Raw genomic sequence first — 19,799 nt, 5'->3', positions numbered from 1 at the left:
GCCAATCAAAGACTCATCATTGATGTTTCTACCTCTCTCTCCTTCTCCCTTCCTCTCTCTGAAATCAATGAAGTTATATTAAAATAAAATAAAACGTCCTTGAAAGAAAGAGAGAGAGAGAGAGAGAGAGAGAGAGAGAGAGAAAGAAAGAAAGAAAGAAAGAAAGAAAGAAAGAAAGAAAGAAAGAAAGAAAGAAAGAAAGAAAGAAAGAAGAAAGAGGGGGGAGGGAGGGAGGGAGGGGGAAAAAAGAAAGAGAGAGAGAGAGAAAGAAAGAAAAAGAAAGAAGAAAGAGAGGGGGGGAGGGAGGGAGGGGAAAAAAAGAAAGAGAGAGAGAGAGAGAAAGAAAGAAAAAGAAAGAAGAGAAGAAAAAAGAAAAGAATCATAAATAATGAGTCATTGATCAGCCACCTCTTCCCCCCCCCCCACTGTGGTCATCGAACCCACAACCTGGGCATGTGCCCTGACAGGGAATCAAACCGCAATTTCCTGGATCATAGGTCAATGCTCAACCGCTGAGCCACGCCAGCCAGGTGAGATTGTACCTCCTAAAAATGCTTCTTTTCATTTTTGTTTCATGGGTTAACTAAAACATCCTATTTCTTGAGCAGTTAGTGTCATAATTATGATAAAGAAAGCTGCGGTATATCCAGATCCAAAGTACATAGTCATCATAACTAGTAACCACCACTTGTTTTCCACTGAAAATGGCAAATTCAGTGCCCTCCTCGTAGTGGCTCCTATGGACCACAGAGGTTGTGGAATTCCAAATGCAATATCCCAACATTGCACTGTTGGAAGCCCTGTGAAAGGTGCAGATACTGAAAGCGGAGGAAATCTAGTCTTTCTTAATGTATTGCTTGCTTTTACCTCTATATTTTATTTATTTTTGACTGCCCATACAATCTGGATATTTCTGTAGTTCTATTTTTTAGTACATTAATTCTGTCTTCAGCTTTGTCTAATCTATTAATTCTACACATTGAGTAGTTATTTGGTGGTTATGGCATTTTTCATATCTAGAATTTCTTTTTGGCCCCCTTTTATGGTTTCTAGTTCTTTGATAAAGTTATGAGGGAATACAAAAAGTTATTTAGTATATTCACAAGCAGGTAGACTCTTGCCTAAGACTGGCTTTGAAACCATCTGAGGAACTGCTGGAGCCTCTTGCAACATGGTTGGTGCCCTATAAACAGCTCTTTATTGACCAACAGAGAGCTTCTTAGTTTATGGATGGAAATTCCAAAGTGAATGGATAGCATCTGCTTGGAAGGCTGCCACTCTGATTGAAAAACGGTCAAAACAACCCAGCTCAGCCCTAGCCAGTTTTGCTCAGTGGTTAGAGCATGGGCCCACGGACTGAAGGGTCCCAGGTTCAATTCCAGCCAAGGGCATGTACCTCAGTTGCAGGCTCAATCCCTGGCCTTTGTCGGGGTGCGCATGCTGGAGGTAACCAATTGATGTGTCTCTCTCACATCAGTGTTTCTCTCTCTCCCTTCCATGCTCTCTGAAAAGCAATGGAAAAATCTCCTCGGGTGAGGGTTAAAAACACACACACAAAAAAACAAGTCAGCTCAGTGGACTGAGTTGCCTGTTTGCCCCTATGTTTGAGTTTTTATTGACTCATGGGCACTGGTCAATTGCCTGGCCATATGGTCAGGCAGAAGGGAAATGAAAAACTGTCTGATTAAAGGGATGCCCATATGGAAACCACCATGGGAGTTTGAGGGGTGCATTAAAGCAGGACATATCGATGCCTATCTTATTTGTGCCTGGATTGTAATCTATAATGGTGACTGAGTGATGACACTTAGAAGCTAATGCCATTGAAAGAAGATGGTTATTACTTACATTTTCTGAGAGGAGGGGACATGTTATACCACACAGGTTCACAAGGAGAAGCACCACTGTTGGTCAGAAGGCAGAAGGGAAATGAGGGGAAGACCTAGGCTAGAGGAACAGCCTAGGGAAAGCATGGCAGGGCAGGGGAAACAGTTCAGGATTGGCTAGTTTGAATGGTTCTGGTGGCTTTGGGGCATAGAGGCTGTCCTAGTTGTCTGGTACCTGCCCTAGTTGGTTTAGGTCAGGGGAAATACTGGTTTGGACTGTGAGAGTAAGGTAAGGAGGTGGGCCCTGGCCGGATAGTCCAGCTAGAGAGTCATCCCAATGCGCCAGGGTTTCAGGTCCCATCTCCATTCGGGCACATACTAGAAGCAACCAATGAATGCATAAAGTAGAACAACAAATCAGTGTCTGTCTCTGTCTCTCTCTCCCCCTCCTCCCTTTTTCCCTCCCTCCCTCCCTCAAAAAAAAAAAAAAAAAAAAAAGATGAAGTGTTTCAGAGTATGGGCTCTGGATCGAAGTGGAGATGTAAACAACTTTGGCTATGAGTTTGGCCCTATAATTAATGGGTGCCAAACAGACAAATACAGACTCTAAGAAATCACTAAACACCATTAGAGGAACCTCTTTTCACTATCAAAAGGTCATTAAAGCCAGTGAGTGGATATCCTGGTTACTCACTTGAGGTGGCCACCTAGGTTCATGAAATGAATGAATGTTGGGGGGCTACAACAGTGCACATATGCGCTGAAATTAGACATCTTCCTTCACCCTGGGAGGCATAAAATGCTAATAACTGAGAGGCAGAGACCACAGATGGCTATGGGGAAGATTCCCTGGGGAGAAAGCCCTGAACATTGCTGGCAAGTGGGACTGATGCTGGTAGCACTGGGAGGCTACAAATGGGTCCTGACAAGAACAAGACACTTGCTTTGGACTGGGCCTTGCATACCTAGTGGTAGATGCAAACACTCAGAGTACTATGAAAGAACTGGAACTGAAGATGTTACACCAGTTTGGACCTCCAGGTCACATTTCTTCAGACCAAGGAGCATGCTTTATAGCCCCTAGTGTTCAGCAATGGTCAGAGAGAGATCCTCCTCAGAGCAGTAGTTTGACAGGGCATTGGAATGGGCAATTAAAACATTGACTAGACAGAGGCACGAAGTGCTGGCCTATATGGCTTCATGAATGTGTGTAAGGGGAGCCAAGGCAGTGTCCCCACTACATGGATTCCTCTGTTTTTCTTGGTGAGTTTGGGGAATGGGGTGAGGTGGATGCTGGTGTGACCGTGTAGTTCTTTCTGTGGGGGAAAGATGGTGATATGACTACACTTTTTTTCTATCCCACATCACCTCAACTTCTTTTTCGTACCTGATGACGTGTTTCCAGGAACATGGCTGCAACCATAATTGCCAAAAGAAGGGATGATTTCTAAGAAGTGTGGACAAAAAAAGGACCACATACTAAACCTGACAAGCTCAAGGGAGGTCAGCATAGCAGGCCCTGCAAACTCAGGGACTGAAAGTTACCACATAGGATGGTCTGAACATAAAATTTCCTAACTGAAAGTGGATCCTGGCAGTTAGTCACATTCCAGGCCTGTAGCTTCTTTGACAAAGGTTAATCTTTACCTTAAGTAAGCCTGTCTATTGTCTTTTTGCATCTAAGATAACATGTCTTTGGAATGTCAAAGTAATCTCCTTTTCCAGACCTCAGGACACATCCACTGCAGCAGAGCACCGAGACCACAGAACCCCTCACTGTTATCTTGGTCTCCCACATACCATCTCTACGTGCTGTAAATGTTCATTGCTAACCATCCTATACCCACCAATGTAAAAAGTGTGTGTCTCTCCGTTTTACTCTATTCAATCTCAGATATTTCCTTGTTTTGCTTTTTCCTGCCTCCCTAATCTAAGACTAGCGATGAATTTCATGTAAACCACCCCCCCTTATATCTCCTCCTTTGATTCTAATGTATAAAATAAGTTATAAAGCTACTGTTCTCTGGAGCATTTTTTCAACCCACTGAGATTTGCTTCCTGGCAATTGTCAGTTTGGCTCAAATAAACTCATAAAAATTCTCTAGGTTTGGATGTTTCTTACATCAACAGGAGGAAACATAAAGATTTTAAAATTCAGTTATAATCAGAAGTCCTAGGGACTGAGGAATAGAATGAAGAAATAAAATGGAGTCACTATAGTCAACCTGCTAAATTACTATAATCAAGTAGGTTGAGACATGAGGAAAAGATTCTGTTCTTGTTTTAACAAGCCTGGGAACGTAAACTGTTGAACTTTCAGTCCTGTGTTAATACCTGAATATACATAAAACCTCCAGACAACCCTCTGGTTACCCCAAAGTTCTCACATATCCAGATCACCTGACATCCATTACCCAGAGCATCCGACGTGACCAAACCACTTGGCACTCATCATCCAGACTGCTTGACATCTAACTGATAACCATCCCGGACCAATCCTAGGGCTAAGAATGCAGGACTGATTATTACCCTCAAGAATGCACTTTTTACTGTAAGAACTCTTAGCTTTTCTTTCTTCTTCAGAACATTTCTGATTTTTTGCCCAGCTGTGTTTTTGGTTTGCAAACCCTAAGACCTTTGAATAAATCTTTATCATTTATTTATAGCCAAAGCCTCCGGACTTTTTAAATTCATTTGACAGGCCTGATGGAACAGGCTGTTCCTTCATCTGATCTGGCAAAATTGAGGTTAACAGTGAATGCAATTATATTGCTTAGTGGTAGAAATAGCCCACTAGTATTAAGAAGTACAAATTGGTAGTTACAAAATAGTCACAGAAATGTAAAATACAGCATAGGGAATATAGTCAATAATATCATAATAACTATGCATGGTGCCAGGTGGGTACTAGAATGATCAGGATGATCACTTCATAAATTATGTAACTATCTAACCACTATGCTGTGTATACCTGAATCTAATTTAACATAATATTGAAGGGCTACCTGTTCAGTACCCCTCTCGCTGCGGCAGGAGCTTTTGTCTCTGCTCCCCTTCAATAAACTTTTGCTTTCCCTTAAAAAAATAAAATAAAATAAGATAATATTGAATGTCAACTATAACTGAAAAGCAAACTTTTTGAAATTTCTCTATCAAAAAGAAAAAAGAAATAGCCCACTAGTTCTGTACCCATGAAACCCTGTCCTGGATAAATGAGAGTAAACTGAGAAGGGGCCCTTGCTACACTAGCATAGCTGCCTGCGATCTAGACCAGTGCAGTGGCCCAGCCTAACATCGCTTCGGAGATGGGAAGGTTGGTAATAATGAAGCGAAAGAGGAATAGTAGCTGACAGTAAAGGAATGAATGAGTTCAATGGGGGAAATCCAGTACGACATTAATACCTCAAAAAAGGGTCAGAGCAAGAGATAATATTGTCTCTTAGCTCAGTTATACCAAATACCTGAAAAAATGAAGCCATATACTTTCAAGACCATTGCTTCTTTTGGAACCTGACAAGATGGAAACCTGCAAACCTGAGTAATCTTGCCCTAGGACACATTTTGGTCATATGCATATTACGATAATGGATGACATTAATAGTCAGTAACTGAAGGGGAATCTAGTAATGTGCCAATAACCTTTTACTCTTATTTTTCAGGTTACATCTACCATAATGTGAAAATGATATAACATTAGCATTTTTGGCAAAGTAATAATACTGATTGTGATGGTCAAATGTATTAGGAAATTGAGTTAAAATCCTCCTAGTCCTATCCCACACTGGCTCCTCTAAATATTAGGCATATTTATGTTGGACTGTTGCTATATATGTTGTATAAACGTTCCACCAAATTTAGATGCTCTGACAGGGTTGATCGTTTTGTTATAAGGGAACCATGGCCAAAGACCAGAGGGTGGCCTGTGTTTATAAGAAAGAATCTGGTCTTTGTCCTGGGTTTCTGAACAGAGCTTCTAAAACACTTGGAATTTCCCAAGTGATCAGTGTGTCTTTGTGCCCTTGGGGATCACACCTGAGTTTGTGCTGATGAGATCACTCTTGGTGAGACCTTAGATAACTTCAGGACGAGAAGATTTGAGCCTGGTGAGATCAGCCTGATCTCCCAACCCCAGGGAGAGGTTGGAGCTTGGAGATTGAGTTTAGTCACATGACCAGTGATTCAATCAAGCATGTCTATATAATGAAATCCTAACAGAAACTGTAGCTCTGTGGAGCTTCGTGGTTGGTGGACATACTGAGATTCCAAAGAGTGATATGCCCTTATTCCATGGAGAAAGGGCACACAACCTCTGCGTTTGAGAACTTCCCAAACCTTGCCCTATGTGTCTCTACATTTGGCTGCTCCTTTATAATAAAACTGCAATCATAAACATAGTACTTTTCTGTAAAGTGCAGCATAGAGAATATAGTCAATAATATTGTAATAATTATGTATGGTGCCAGGTGGGTACTGGAAATATTGGGGGGAACACTTTGTAAAGTATCTAATTGTCTAGCCACTATGCCATATGCCTGAAACTAATACAAAATAATATTGATTGTAAACTGTAATTGAAAAATAAAATTTTAAATATATATAGTGCTTTCCTGAGCTCTGTGAGTCATTCTAATGAAATATTGAACCTGGGGGACTTATGGGAAACCTCAAATTTGTAGCCAGTTGGTTAGAAGAGCAGGTGGCCTGGAGACCCCCAAAGCGTGGCTGGTGTCTGAAGTGAGGACAGCCTTGTTGGGAACTGTCTGTGCCCTTAAACCTGCGGAGTTTGATGCTAACACCTGGTGGTTAGCATCAGAATGGTAGCAATATACCAGTTGGTATCAGAACAGACTCCAATTTGTATCCCTAGCCCCAAAAGGCTGACAGATACTCTGCTCGGCTTCTCAACCTCTCAGTTGCCTCTTCTGAACTCATCAAGTGCCCACTGGGGAAAGGCAATACTGAATAATGAGCTTGCTTCTCTAGATTTCCCTTTTCTGAATTTTGGCCGTACTTTTTTATTGCCTTGTTAGATCTTCAGTCCTCCAATCCGATGTTTTTCATACACTGTCCAGATCTTCTCATTTTCTTTAGTTTGTTCTGCATTATCCAGTCTACCTTAATGAATACATAAATCGCTCTTTTCATAGATTTTTTTTCTTTTTTTCCCCATTGTGGTTAAATGCACATTAAAATAAATATATCATTTAAACCATTTTAAAGTGTACAATTTAGTGACATTGTTGTACAATCATCACCACTATCTGGTTCCAGAACATTTTCAGCACCTCAGAAGGAAACCTCTGATCCTTTAAACAGTCATTCCCCATTCTCTTTCCCTCCAGCCCCTGGCAACCACTAATCTGCTTTATGTCTCTGTGGATTTTTCTATTCTGGATATTTATACAAATGGAATCATCCAATATGTGGCCTTTTGTGTCTGTCATCTATCACTTAGAATGTTTTCAAGGTCATAGATCTTTATATGTGGTGTTTTGTTTCTAAGTATTCTACAGTTACTGTTTTAATTTCCTTTTTGACACAGAAGACATTTAGGATACTTTTCTAATTTTTATTTTATTTTTACTATTCATTGTCAGTTTTGGTGCATTGTATTCAGAGAATAGGACTGGTTCTATTTCTTTTCTTTTTTCTTTTTCTAATTGATTTCAGAGAGAGGAAGGGAGAGGAAGAGATAGATAGAAACATCAATGATGAGTCATTGATTGGCTGCCTTTTGCACGCCCCCTACTGGGGATCGAGACCACAACCTGGGCATGTGCCCTGACCAGGAATCGAACCTTGATCTCCTGGATCCTAGGTCACTGCTCAACTGCTGAGCGATGACAGCTGGGCCAATTTTATTTCTTAACTTATTTCAGCATTGTGATCTATAAATTAATCCTTATACTTTCTATATTTTTACTTTAAATATAACAATGCTATTATTTATTATAATGTTTCTTAGCTTTGTTCAAAAACAAAGTTCAGCTGAGTAAATTTGAAAATCTAATTGGCTTTATTAAGCAATTTGTAAACCAGGCAGCATCCCATCTAGCAACTCCAAGGAGTTGTACAAAATGGAAGGACTTTATAGGAAGAAGGAAAGGTAGGGCAAGGAAGATATTAGGGAAAGAAAAGAAAGGGTTATGTTGTGCCAGGGAATCTTTTCTTTGGGGAAGAAGATGGGAAAGAGTTTTCATTATTACATTGTCTCTTATTATGGGAGATGGAGAGGGTCCACATGACAGATAACCTTACCGATGCTTGACCAGAAAATTCCATACTGTTTGATTAAGATTATGTTTTTGGGAGAGCTTGAAATTGCAATTAGATCAGATGTAAAATCTAGTTTTGGTATCATGGGCTTTTAGCATGAGTGACGCTGTTTTGGGCCTGTGTGTGTGTGTGTCTGTAACAGCCTGAATTCAGTTTGCTATTATTAACAAAACTTTTGCCTATTTTTGTTTGTATTTGCCTGCAACATGTTTGTTCCTCCATTCATTTCAACCTTTCTCTGTTCTTTTGTTCTGGTATATTTCTTGTTGATAACATATAACTGGCTTTTATTTTCTTTTAAAAAGTGAGTTTATATTAGTTTTATTCATCCATCTATCAGATAGGGCTAGTTTACTGTCATAATTTGTGTTCTCTGCTTTTATTCTTCTGTGTGGTCTGTTTTTGTTTATTGCTTTCTGGAAATTTGGAAGATATTCAGACTTTTTAGTTCTACTGGTGGTTACTTTTGTAATTTTAAATATGTTTAACCAATATTTCTCAATTTATCATCTTTGGGGAAAAAAAAATACCATTTACTCCCTCCTAAGAAAAATATGGACATTGGTGATTTTTTTTTTTTAATCCTCACTCGAGTATACTTTTTCCATTGCTTTTCAGAGAGAGTGGAGGGGAGAGAGAGAGAAACACTGATGTGAGAGAGACACATCGATTGGTTGCCTCCCGCATGTGGGCCAACTGAGGAACGTGCCCTTGGCTGGACTCGAACCCAGGACCCTTCAGTCTTCTGGCAGATGCTCTGACCACTGAACCAAACCAGCTAGGGCAGGACATTGATTTTAAAACAATCTTCCAGCCCAGCCAGCGTGGCTCAGTGGTTGAGCATCAACCTATGATCCACAAGGTCACAGCTCTGTTCCTGGTCAGGGCACATGCCTGCGTTTGCAGCTCAGTCCCCAGTAGGAGGGGTGCAGAAGGCAGCCGATCAATGACTCTCATTATTGATGTTTCTCTCTCTCTCCCTCTCCCTTCCTCTCTCTGAAATCAATAAAGACATACTTTAAAAAATAAAATGAAACAAACAGTATGGCAATTCTTTAAAAAAATTAAAGAATTACCATATGCCCCAGCAATCCCACTTCTGGGTACATATACAGAAGAAGTAAAAGCAGGGACATATTAACAAATATTTGTACATCCATGTTCAGAGCAGCATTATTCACAACAGCCAAAGCGTGGAAGCAGCCCAAATATCCACCAACAGATAAATGGATAAACAAAATGTGGGATTTGTTTATTAGTCAGCCTTAAAAATGAAGAAAATTCTGACACATGGTAGAACATGGGTAAACCTTGAAGAAGCCAGTCACAAAAGGACAAATACTGTATGATTCCCTGTATAGGAGACTGCTAAAGTGATCAAATACATGGAGACAGAAGGTAGAGTGGTGGTTGCCAGGGGCTGGGGGAAGAGGCAATGCAGAGTTAGTATTTCAGGGGGACAGAGTTTCAGTTGGGAAGATGGAAAGGTTCTGGAGATAAACGATGGTGATAATTGCACAGCAATGTGAATGGCTTAATGACATGAAATTGTACATTTATAAATAGTTAAAATGGTTAATTTTATGTTATATATATTTTATCATGATAAAAACAAGCATTCATCTGTTTTCCTTCTGTTCTCTCCCATCTCCTTTCTAAATGACAATTTTGGTTTTTGCCCCATAACCTACTATCAACAACAATGAACAACATCAAAAATTGTAGGTTTGTTTTTCAAAATAACTATAACAATTTTTATTATTTTTCTGTTGCCGTTATATATGGTTAATTATATGTTTAAATAGATGTAATGCGTACCACCAGCCTTTTTATACCTTAATTCTCTCCTATGTAAGTTTTTAATCTGAATTCATCTTTTGGTGGTTTTTATTATGTCCTCAAATAGAGTGACTGCTTTCTGGGTGACAGAATGAACGGTAAAAATGCTACTTCTTGTGTGATGCCTTTGGAGGAGGCCCCTTGGGGCCGGGGCTGGGCACAGCCTCCCCCTGGGACTAGCTCTGCCCAGCCCTGGAGAGCAGCGCCCACCACCCCTTTTTGGCTCCCCTCAGCACTTGCCTGCACCTTGGCAGTGGTCCCTGCTTTGAACTCTCAGTTACTCAGCTTGAGGGGGCTTCTGTGTCCAGGGGGGCTAGGCTGGCGCGGCCTCTGCTTCCTCTGCCTCCATGCGCCCCCTGCCTCTTGTCCCCTTTCTCTTTGGCCATCCCTCAGGCCTCCCCGTCCCTGCTTTCCCCCCTTCCTCCTGCCTTTTGGAGCTAGGGGACAGGCGAGCGCGTAGGTTAGTATATCTTGCTCCGCATCGGGCCTGTGGTTGCCCTTGTCCCTGGGCGGTCAAGAACAGAGTCTTCCTTCTTTCTGCGCCGCTCAGGATTCTGGCTGATTTTCAGAATGTCCAGCCCCAGCAGCCCCACCCTTTGTCGGGGAGCAGCCCGACAAAGCTCCCACTTCTGTCCTGTGCTTTCTTCCTTATAGAAAACCCATTTTTATTTCCCAGTCTGACATCCTGGGAGGGTGGGTGAAACCAAATCTGTTACCTCAGTGTCTAGATGGAGCATTAGCTCGTTCAGGCCAAGACATTATGAGCTGCATTTTTATTGCTTTCCCAACCCTTGTGTGCAGATTTTATTGTGCTAGGAGCTTAAAATGTAATAAACAAGGAGAGAAAAAAAATTTTTTTTAAGTTACTCTGGCTAAAGACTTCAGTCTAAGAAATTCTTAACAGACCCTTGTAAGTCCTGTTGCTGGGTAGTATTTGTCCAACAGACCTGGAACAGTTTAAAAAAGGAGTGGGGGTTTGGTTAACATTAAAGAAACACAAAGATTTTTCATCTGGCTCTGGAGGAGACCAGAGCCACAGAGAACAAGAAAAGAAAGAGGGGATTGAGCATTTTTGCAAACAAATGATAAAACTGCCTTTTAAAGAAGTGGGGGCGGGGGACCCCTTGTCCAAACAAGACATTTGCCAGGGTAGGAAATCATTTCTGCAATTGTTTACAATGCTCAGGCAGCCCGTCCAAAGTCAACATGGCCTGGGAGCGTTGCCCTGGGGCCTCCTGCTCTTTGCCAGCCGCCTGCCAGCTCCGGCTCAGCTATTTCTGGGACTTCGTTCCCTCCCTTGAAAAACAAACTGTGGCCCTCACTGTCATCCCCAATAAAACCCCCAGTTTTTGCAGCCTTAATCATGTTTTCCAGAAGAGTTGTCCAACTGGGGGCCTGGACACAAAGTGCTGGGCTTGGGAGAGCCAGTTTGGGGGGAGGGGACCTTTCATGTGCAAGGTGCCAAGGTGGAAATTTCCAAGATGGCTTCACCTGTGGCCAAGGAAACCTATTCCATTTTCAAAGAGGAGACCTTGGCTAATGAACGTCCTGAAATATATGTCCTTTCCTACAGGTTGTTCCAAAAACCCAGAGCAAAGTTTGCTTTTACTAAAAAGCACATGATTATTACTAACAACCCTTTACATCTAGATATTACTTTAGTGTAGAAAAGACTTTCACTTTATCTTACTTGATTTCCACCTTGAGAGAGGCATTATTAATCTCATTTATTTAATTAACCTATTTATTTGTTCTTGTTTTGTGTTAATAATGCAGTCACATGGTCTGAAAATTTTAAAGCGAAAATAAAACCTCTCTTTCATGCCCTGCTGGCGTGACTCAGTGCTTGAGTATCGACCTATGAACCAGAAGGTCGAGGTTTGGTTCTGGTCAAGGAGCAGGCCTGGGTTGCGGGCTTGGTCCCCAGTAGGGGGTGGGCAGGGGGCAGCTGATCAATGACTCTCTCTCATCATTGATGTTTCTATCTCCCTCTTCCTCTCCCTTCCTCTCTCTTTAAAAAAAAGAAAAGAAAACACCTTCTTTCCTCTTTCTCTATCCTCCCAGTCTCCACCTGCCCACAGGTAACCACCATTGCTTCTTTTCAGAGATGTTTTAGGAGTATGTAAGCTTCTTGGAGTGGTGCAAGGAGACAGTGCTGCACTGAAACAGAAGAGTCCCAGGCACTAGTCCTAGCTCTGCTGTGCGACATTGTGCCTGCCACTTTCCCCTTTCTAGATCTCAGTGTGTCATCTGTGAAAATGACAATACTAATGGCTAACATTCATTAGGCTGGTATGTGCCTGCCACTGTGCTAAGTGCTTTCACAGGTATTAGTTGCATTAAGCTCACCACAACCCTATAAGGAAGCATTATTAACCCCATTTATCAATGACAAAACTGAGGCACAGAGAAATTAAGTAACTTGCCCAGGTCATAGCTAATTAGAGGGACTGCCTGAAGTTTATGAAGCTAAGCAGCCTAACATTAGAGCTCATAGCCACTTAACCCACTGTGCTATTACACTGCCACTCATTGACGATACTGACAATGCCGAATGAAGGCTTAAGGCAGGAGACTGGCCCAGAGTGTTTCCTCCCAAGTCTGATATCTACAGCCCTGTGTCTAATTTCTGTGAAACTCTGGCCAGGCAGCTCTGACTCACTCAGCCCCATTTAGATGGGATGGTGGACAGCTGGCAAAGAGCAGGAGACAGCAGGGCAAGGCTCAGGCACCAACCCTGATGTCAGCCCGGGGCCTCCCTCCCTGTCCCTCCAGGGGCATCAGGACAACTCCTTAAAAACAACAGTTTTAAATAGTAGTGCACATAATTTAAAAAGTCAGTAGTAGCCCGGCCAAGTGTGGCTCAGTGGTTGAGCATCGACCTAGGATCCAGGAGATCACTGTTCGATTCCCGGTCAGGGCACATGCCCCGGTTGAAGGCTCAATCCCCAGTCAGGGGTGTGCGGGAGGCAGCCGATCAATGACTCTCTCATCATTGATGTTTCTGTCTCTCTTTCCCTCCCTCTCTCTGAAATCAATAAAGATATACTTTTAAAAATAATTTAAAAAGTCAATAGTATTTGGAGGCAGAACAACCACTTTTAACCCTTTTGGCTACTTCTTCATATATTTACCTCCATTACTCTAAATTAGGGGTTTACTTTTTCTGTAAAGGGCCACATAGTAAATATTTTCAGCTTTGTGGACCATACGGTCTTTGTTGCAACTACTCAACTCATATTGTAGCTAGAAAACAGCCATAGGTAATACATAAATGAGCAGGAGTAAATATGTCCCAATACAACTTTATTACAAAAGCAGATATATTTACAAAAATGGATTTAGCCTGTGGGATATAGTTTGTTTACACCTGTTCTAATTGCTTAAATTCCTATTTCTTAATTGTCTTAATTTGCAGTTTTAGGCATTGCCCATTAATTTTCTATTATGCTAGATAAGAATTCACCTTTCTTAAACAGCTTCCCTCTCTGCAGTTGTTTGTCCTAAGTTATCAAATAGGGTTATATTGTCAGCTAAATCAGTGTTCAATGTTTGCATTGCTATGACTGAGTAAACACTGTTCTCTGCTGAGTCAGGTAGTATACCATGTGACACCTCCTTTCTCATACAGCTTTTGTTTTTATCTGGAGTTAACTATCCTATTCTTTTTTCATTTGCCTTTGACCTTCAACAGCCTCTCTAAGACAGTTTTCTACAAGGTTAAACAGATAGTGCATCTTTTCATTTTTCTTCCTTTTAATGCTATTGTTTTACTGGAGCCTCTCCTAGAGCCCTCCCAGGCTGCTGCTTCAATGTGGACTGGGTACTGAGCACAAGCTCAGGGAGTCTTATCCTAAGACTTCCTTTTTCCTAGAAAGGAAGAAGAAATCCACTTGGTCTCTTTTCCATGTTAGGTTTTTCCCAGATTTCTTCTTCTCTGACTTACTTCCTAATTTTGCTGGAGCACATCCTCTGTGAAAAAAGTATATGGGACATAAAATTTTGAAATTTGTTATATCTGAAAATATCTTTAATCTCCCATCACTCTTGAATGGTAGTTTTGCAGGGTGTAGAATTCTAGACCAAAAATCTGTTTCTTCTCAATATTTTGAAACATACAGGTTGTTAGAAGTCTGAGATGTGTGTGTGTGTGTGTGTGTGTGTGTGTGTGTGTGTGTGTGTGTGTGTGTGTGTAATTTATTTATTTTACTTTTGTGGTAGATAGGTATTTTTTGGTGATATATTTTTGCTTCTTAATTCTTTGTAAGCAATCTTTTTCTTCTTCTCCAGAAGTTTTTATGTACTTCTCTTTATTCCCAATGTTCTGAAATTTCAACATGATGTGCCTTGGCAAGGTCCAAATTCTAGTCATTGTGCCAAGCACTCAGTGGACCCTTTCAGTTTGGACATTCATATCTTTCAGTTCTAAAAAATTTCTTTGTAATATTTCTTTCATAATTTTTTCCCCTCTATTTTCTCTGTTCTTTCTTTCTGAAACTACTATTCATTGGCTTTTAGACCTCTTGGACTGATCCTTTAATTAAAATTGTTTTTCTATTTTCAATCTTAATCTTTTTTGTTTACCTTTGGAGTAATTTCCTAGGCTATATATTCCAACCCTTCTGTTTGAATTATTTTTATTCTAGCTATCATACTTTTGATTTCTTAAAGCTCTGTCTTGTTTTCTATTGCTTTTTATAGCCTTGTGTTCTTTTTACATGTTCACAGGATCTTCTCTTACTCTTCTGAGGATATTAAGTATGGGTGGGACTTTTGTATTTGTAAATGTTATTGTTCCCTGCATTGTCCCTGTTTACTCCAAGTTTCTATTTTTGTGTATGTTTTATTCTGTCTTTAATGTTGAAGGCTTTCCTCAACTTACTAGTAATCTCTGTCTATTCTTATTAAAGAATGAGACACAGAAAAGCTTTATGGAAGTCTGTATTCAGAGAGGGCTGTCAACTGGTGGGCCTCACTGAAGGAGATAGAGCAGGGAGAGTATTATGGGGAGGGAACCCCTAAATGTGATTATCAGCTAAGTCTCCTGTTTCTGGGGTCCTATTCACCTTCTGTGTTATGTGGTGCCCCAATTACCGAGCCTTTTTGGGTTTCTGCAGGGCGAACTGGCTTGCTTCTCATAGTATCACCAATGCATAGTCTCTTAAGAGTCAGCTTCTTCTACTCTGATAAGACAGATTAGATTCCTCTATCAGTTTTTCATTTTCCCAACATGATGACAATTCTTTGACCCTATTGTTTCCATTCTTGTACTCTTGCCCTTTGGGCTTAGAGTATGTTCTTATTACTGTGGACCAAAAAAGGGGGGTTCTATGGAGAGTAACCTCATAGCATGATCTGATCATAAATTCCTAACTAGGCAGGTCATGGTGGGTAGTCATACCCCAGGCATAGAACTTTTTTTTTTCCCCCCTAAACATTTGCTCTTTTTATATTTTAATCCTCACCTGAGGATATTTTTTCCATTGCTTTTCAGAGAGAGTGGAAGGGGTGGGGGGAGAGAAACAGAGAAACAGAGAAACATTCATGTGAGAGAGAACATCGACTGGTTGCCTCCTGCACGTGCCCTGACCAGGGCCAGGGATTGAGGCTGTAACCGAGGTAAGTGCCCTTGGCTGGAAACAAACTCGGGACCCTTCAGTCCGAGGGATGACACTCTAACAACTGAGGCAAACCAGCTAGGTTACATATAACTTTTTAGTAAAAGGTTTGTCTTTGCCTTAAGTGAGCCCTGTCAGTTGTTTCTATGCATCTAGGTTAACATACCTTAGAAACAAGTCTTAATGTTTTTCCAAAAGGGCACATAATTTTGACTATCTAGTAATCCAATCCCTACCTTGCTTTCTCCCATCCTCATATAATCTTCCTTAAATTCTCTCGTAATTTCAAATGCAAAAAAGAAGCTGCAAAATTGTTATTCTCTGGAGTATTTGGGATCTTGTTCTCTGGCATGTGTCGTCAGTTTGGCCCAAACAAACTCTTACAAAAATTCTCTACAGGTTTCGACGTTTCTTTCCTTTCTTTTTTAAAAAAATTTATCTTTATTGTTGAAAGTATTACAGTTATCCTCCCTTTTCTTCCCCATTGATCCCCTCCACTCTGCATCTGTCCCCACCCTCAGGCCTTCACTACACTATTGTCTGTGTCCATGGGTTATGCATATATGCATAGCAGTTCTTTGATTAATCTCTCCCCACCCACTCCCCGACCCCAGCCTTCCCACTGAGATTCATCAGTCTGTTCCATGCTTCTCTGTCTCTGGATCTATTTTGTTCCTCAATCTATTTTGTTTATTAGATTCCACATATGAGTGAGATCATGTAAAACCGAATCAGGAAGAATCAGAAAACCTGAATAGGCTAATAACAACTGATGAAATTGAAGAAGTAAGTAAAAAAACTCCTAGCAAACAAAAGCCCTGGTCCGAATGGCTTCACAGGGGAGCTTTCTAATTCTTTAAGTTGTAGGGTTAATTACTAAAAATTTTTCTTGCTTTTTGAGGTAGGCCTGCAGTGCTATAAACTTCCCTCTTAGGACTGCTTTCGCTGTGTCCCATAAATTTTAGGTTGTTGTGTGTTCATTTTCACTTGTTTCCAGGAAGTTTTTTATTTCTTTCTTGATCTTATTGGTAACCTATTCGTTGTTTAATAACATGTTTTTCAGCCCCCATGTGTTTGAATGATTTTGATTGTTTTTACTGTATTTGATTTCTAATTTCATGCCCTTGTGATCTGAGATGCTTGATATGATTTCAATCTTCTTGAACTTGTAGAGACTGGTTTTGTATACTAACATGTAGTCTATCTTTGAGAATAACCCATGTGCACTTGAGAGGAATGTATATTTTGCAGCTTTGGGGTGAAATGTTCTGTAAATATCAATTAAATCCATCTGATCTAGTGTGCCATTTAGGCACTGTTTCTGTGTTGACTTTATGTCCTGAAGATATAGCCAGTGAAGTCAGTGGGGTGTTCAAGTCCACGACTATGACTGTATTGCTGTTGATCCCTCCCTTAAAGTCCTTAAGGTTATTATTGATAAGTTCTTATTTATTGCCATTTTAATTTTTTATGCCTATGTTTCTCTTTCTATTTCTTCTTATTATTACAGCAGTCCCTTTAATATTTCTTGCAGTGCTTCTATTTCTACTTCTAATTACAGCAGTCCCTTTAACATTTCCTGCAATGCTGGTTTGGTGGTGATAAACTTGGTTAGCCTTTTTTTGTCTGAGAAGCTCTTTATTTCACCATCTATTTTGAATGATAGCCTTGCTGGATAGAGTAGTCTTGGTTTCAGATCCTTGTTTTGCATTACCTTGAATAGTTCATGCCATTCCCTTCTGGCCTGTAGAGTTTCTGATGAGAAGTCAGCTGACAGCCTTATGGGAACTCCCTTGTAGGTAACAGATTTTCTCTCACTGCCTTTAGGATTCTCTCTTTGTCTTGAATGTTTGGCATTTTAATTATGATGTACATGGGCGTCGGCCTCTTTGGATTCTTCTTGCTTGGGACTCTCTGTGCCTCCTGAACTTGTGTAACTTTTCCCTTCACCAGGTTAGGGAAGTTTTCTGCCATTATTTCTTCAGTTTCTCTAATCCTTGCTTACTTTCAAACCCCTCTGGTACTGCTATGATGTGAATATTGTTACATCGCATGTTGTCCCACAGCTCCCTTAAACTGTCCTGTTTTTTAATTGTTTTTTCTTTTTGGATCTCTGATGGAGTTATTTTTTCTACCCTGTCTTCTAATTCACTGATCCGATCTTCAGCTTCCTCTAATCTGCTGTTTATTCTTTCCAGTGTATTCTTTATTTCTGCTATGTCATTCTTAATTTCCTTCATAGTTTTCATATCTTTTTTCATGCTGTTGAGCATCCTTATCATTAGTATTCTGAACTCTTCTCTTGTTCTTTCATTTGAGGCTTGTTTTTTTGTCTCCCCATTTTGGCTGCCTATTTGGGTTTGTTTTTATGTATTAGGTAGGCCTGCTAGGACCTTCAGTCTTTTTAGATGGTCTCTGGGGCAGGCCAATGTCAGATGCTGTTTGTCACTGGCCCTGAGTACCCTGTTTGGAGCTATCAACAACCCACAGCTTGAGGTCCCCTCTGTTGGGGCTGGATGCATTTGAACAGGAGCAAGATGCACACCAAAGTCTGCTTTTCCAAGGCCCAGGTCCAGAGCAGATCAGGCAAAGACTCAAAGCACTCTGAGGTCTGCCTCTGCCCTCAGGCTGATTAATTTGATTCTCTTAATGAGCCTCAGGCAGTAGAAACTCCACAGGGTCGGGCAAGAGGTTTTCCAGCAGGGTGGGGCAACTGCTTTCCCCTCAGGCAAAAGCTACTTGGAAGGTAAATGTCTGCCTCTGCAGTATGGGGGAATGACTCGGCACAGGAATCTAGAGGGGTGCCCTCTGAGCTCTATCTCCAGAGCCCACAACCCTAGATTGTCCTCACACAGCTGCCGTCCACTCTGCCCTCCCTCTGTCGGAGCCCAAGGTGCGTGGCTGCACACGAAACACTGTGTGTTGGCTCTTTAAGAGCGTGCCTCCATTTCCAGCCATCTCTCCCTGGCAGACAGAAACCTGGCAGCTTTTCACAGCCAGATGTTATGTGGGCACCTTTCTCAGTTCTGGTGTTCTTGGCTGAGAAGCCCAGCTGGGGTTCAGGCCTCAAAGTCCTCAGTGGGAACCCCCCACTGCTGAGATGTCCCTCTGGACGTTCAGCTGCTGCCTGTGGGAGTCCAGCCAGCCCTCTCTTACCTTTGTACTTACTACCAGTCTCTATGTGGTCTCCACTTTAGGTCTTTGGTTATGAGGGTGCTCTCCAGCTCATCTTCAGTTGCAGTTGACTATTCAGGATGTTTTTTCTGTATTTTAGTTGTAATTCCAGTTTGGTCCCAGGAGAGTGTCAGTGTAGCTTCCACTCAGTCCGCTGCCATCTTTAATCTCTCGATTTCAACGTTTCTTATGTCGACATTACAATATCCTCTAACTGGTCTCTTGACTTCCATTCCTGTCCCTTTACGGTCTATTATCCACACAAGCAAGAGGGGTGCTTTAAACATGTAAGTCACATACCAAAATGTGGACATTCCATAGGACACTACACTAGCTTCTTATAGTCAAAGCATGATAAAAAGAGGAGTGGGAAATGGGATGAGAGACTGACTGTCCTAGATTTAAAATATTTAGGAGACATACTAAAAATTGCAATGCATGATCCTAAATTAAACAAACCAACTGTAACAGAACATTTTGGGACAATTGGTGAAATTTGAATGTAGATATGAATCATTAATTTTTTCAATAACCAGTAAAGTATTATGGTTATGTAGGAAATCTTTATTTTCTAGAGATGCATATTTAATCATGATGAAATGTCATGACATCTAAAAACTTACTTTTAAAACTCAGCGCAAAAAAAAAGATGAAGCAAACATGACAAAATGTTAATAATTATTAAATCCAGGTGGTAAGTATGCATTATCCTACTTTCCCTACTTTTACATGTTTGACATTTTAAAAAGTGGGTGGAGTAATATGCTATTTAAGCCTTTCTATGGCTTCCAAACTCCTTCAGGTAAAACCCAAAGCTCTTATTGTGGCCATCAAAGCCCTTCAAAATCTGGCCTCGACTGCCCCTGGATCTCAGTGCCACACTAGCCTCCTTACTGTTCTTACAGAAAACATCATTGATGCCTCAGCTCAGGACCATTGCATTTCTGTTGCCTCTGCCTGGAACATTCTCCAGGCACCCCCACTGTCAACAACCCACCCCTCTGCCTCATTCAGGACTCTGCTTCAATGTCAGCCAATCAGAAAGACCTTTCTTATCTAAAGCAAC

At 41.0% G+C, this 19,799-nt stretch overlaps 1 pseudogene; it reads right to left on the bottom strand.

Annotated features, from left to right (window-relative positions):
• Nucleotides 1–579: 579 nt before the first annotated feature.
• On the bottom strand, nt 580–784 carry LOC148094096 (cytochrome c oxidase subunit 7C, mitochondrial pseudogene; annotated as a pseudogene).
• Between the last annotated feature and the right edge of the window lie 19,015 nt (nt 785–19,799).

The sequence above is a fragment of the Miniopterus natalensis genome, chromosome 1 (genome assembly GCF_054644295.1).
Source record: "Miniopterus natalensis isolate mMinNat1 chromosome 1, mMinNat1.hap1, whole genome shotgun sequence".
In the NCBI taxonomy this organism is placed as follows: Eukaryota; Metazoa; Chordata; class Mammalia; order Chiroptera; family Miniopteridae; genus Miniopterus; species Miniopterus natalensis.
This window is presented reverse-complemented; position numbering and strand designations above follow the sequence as displayed.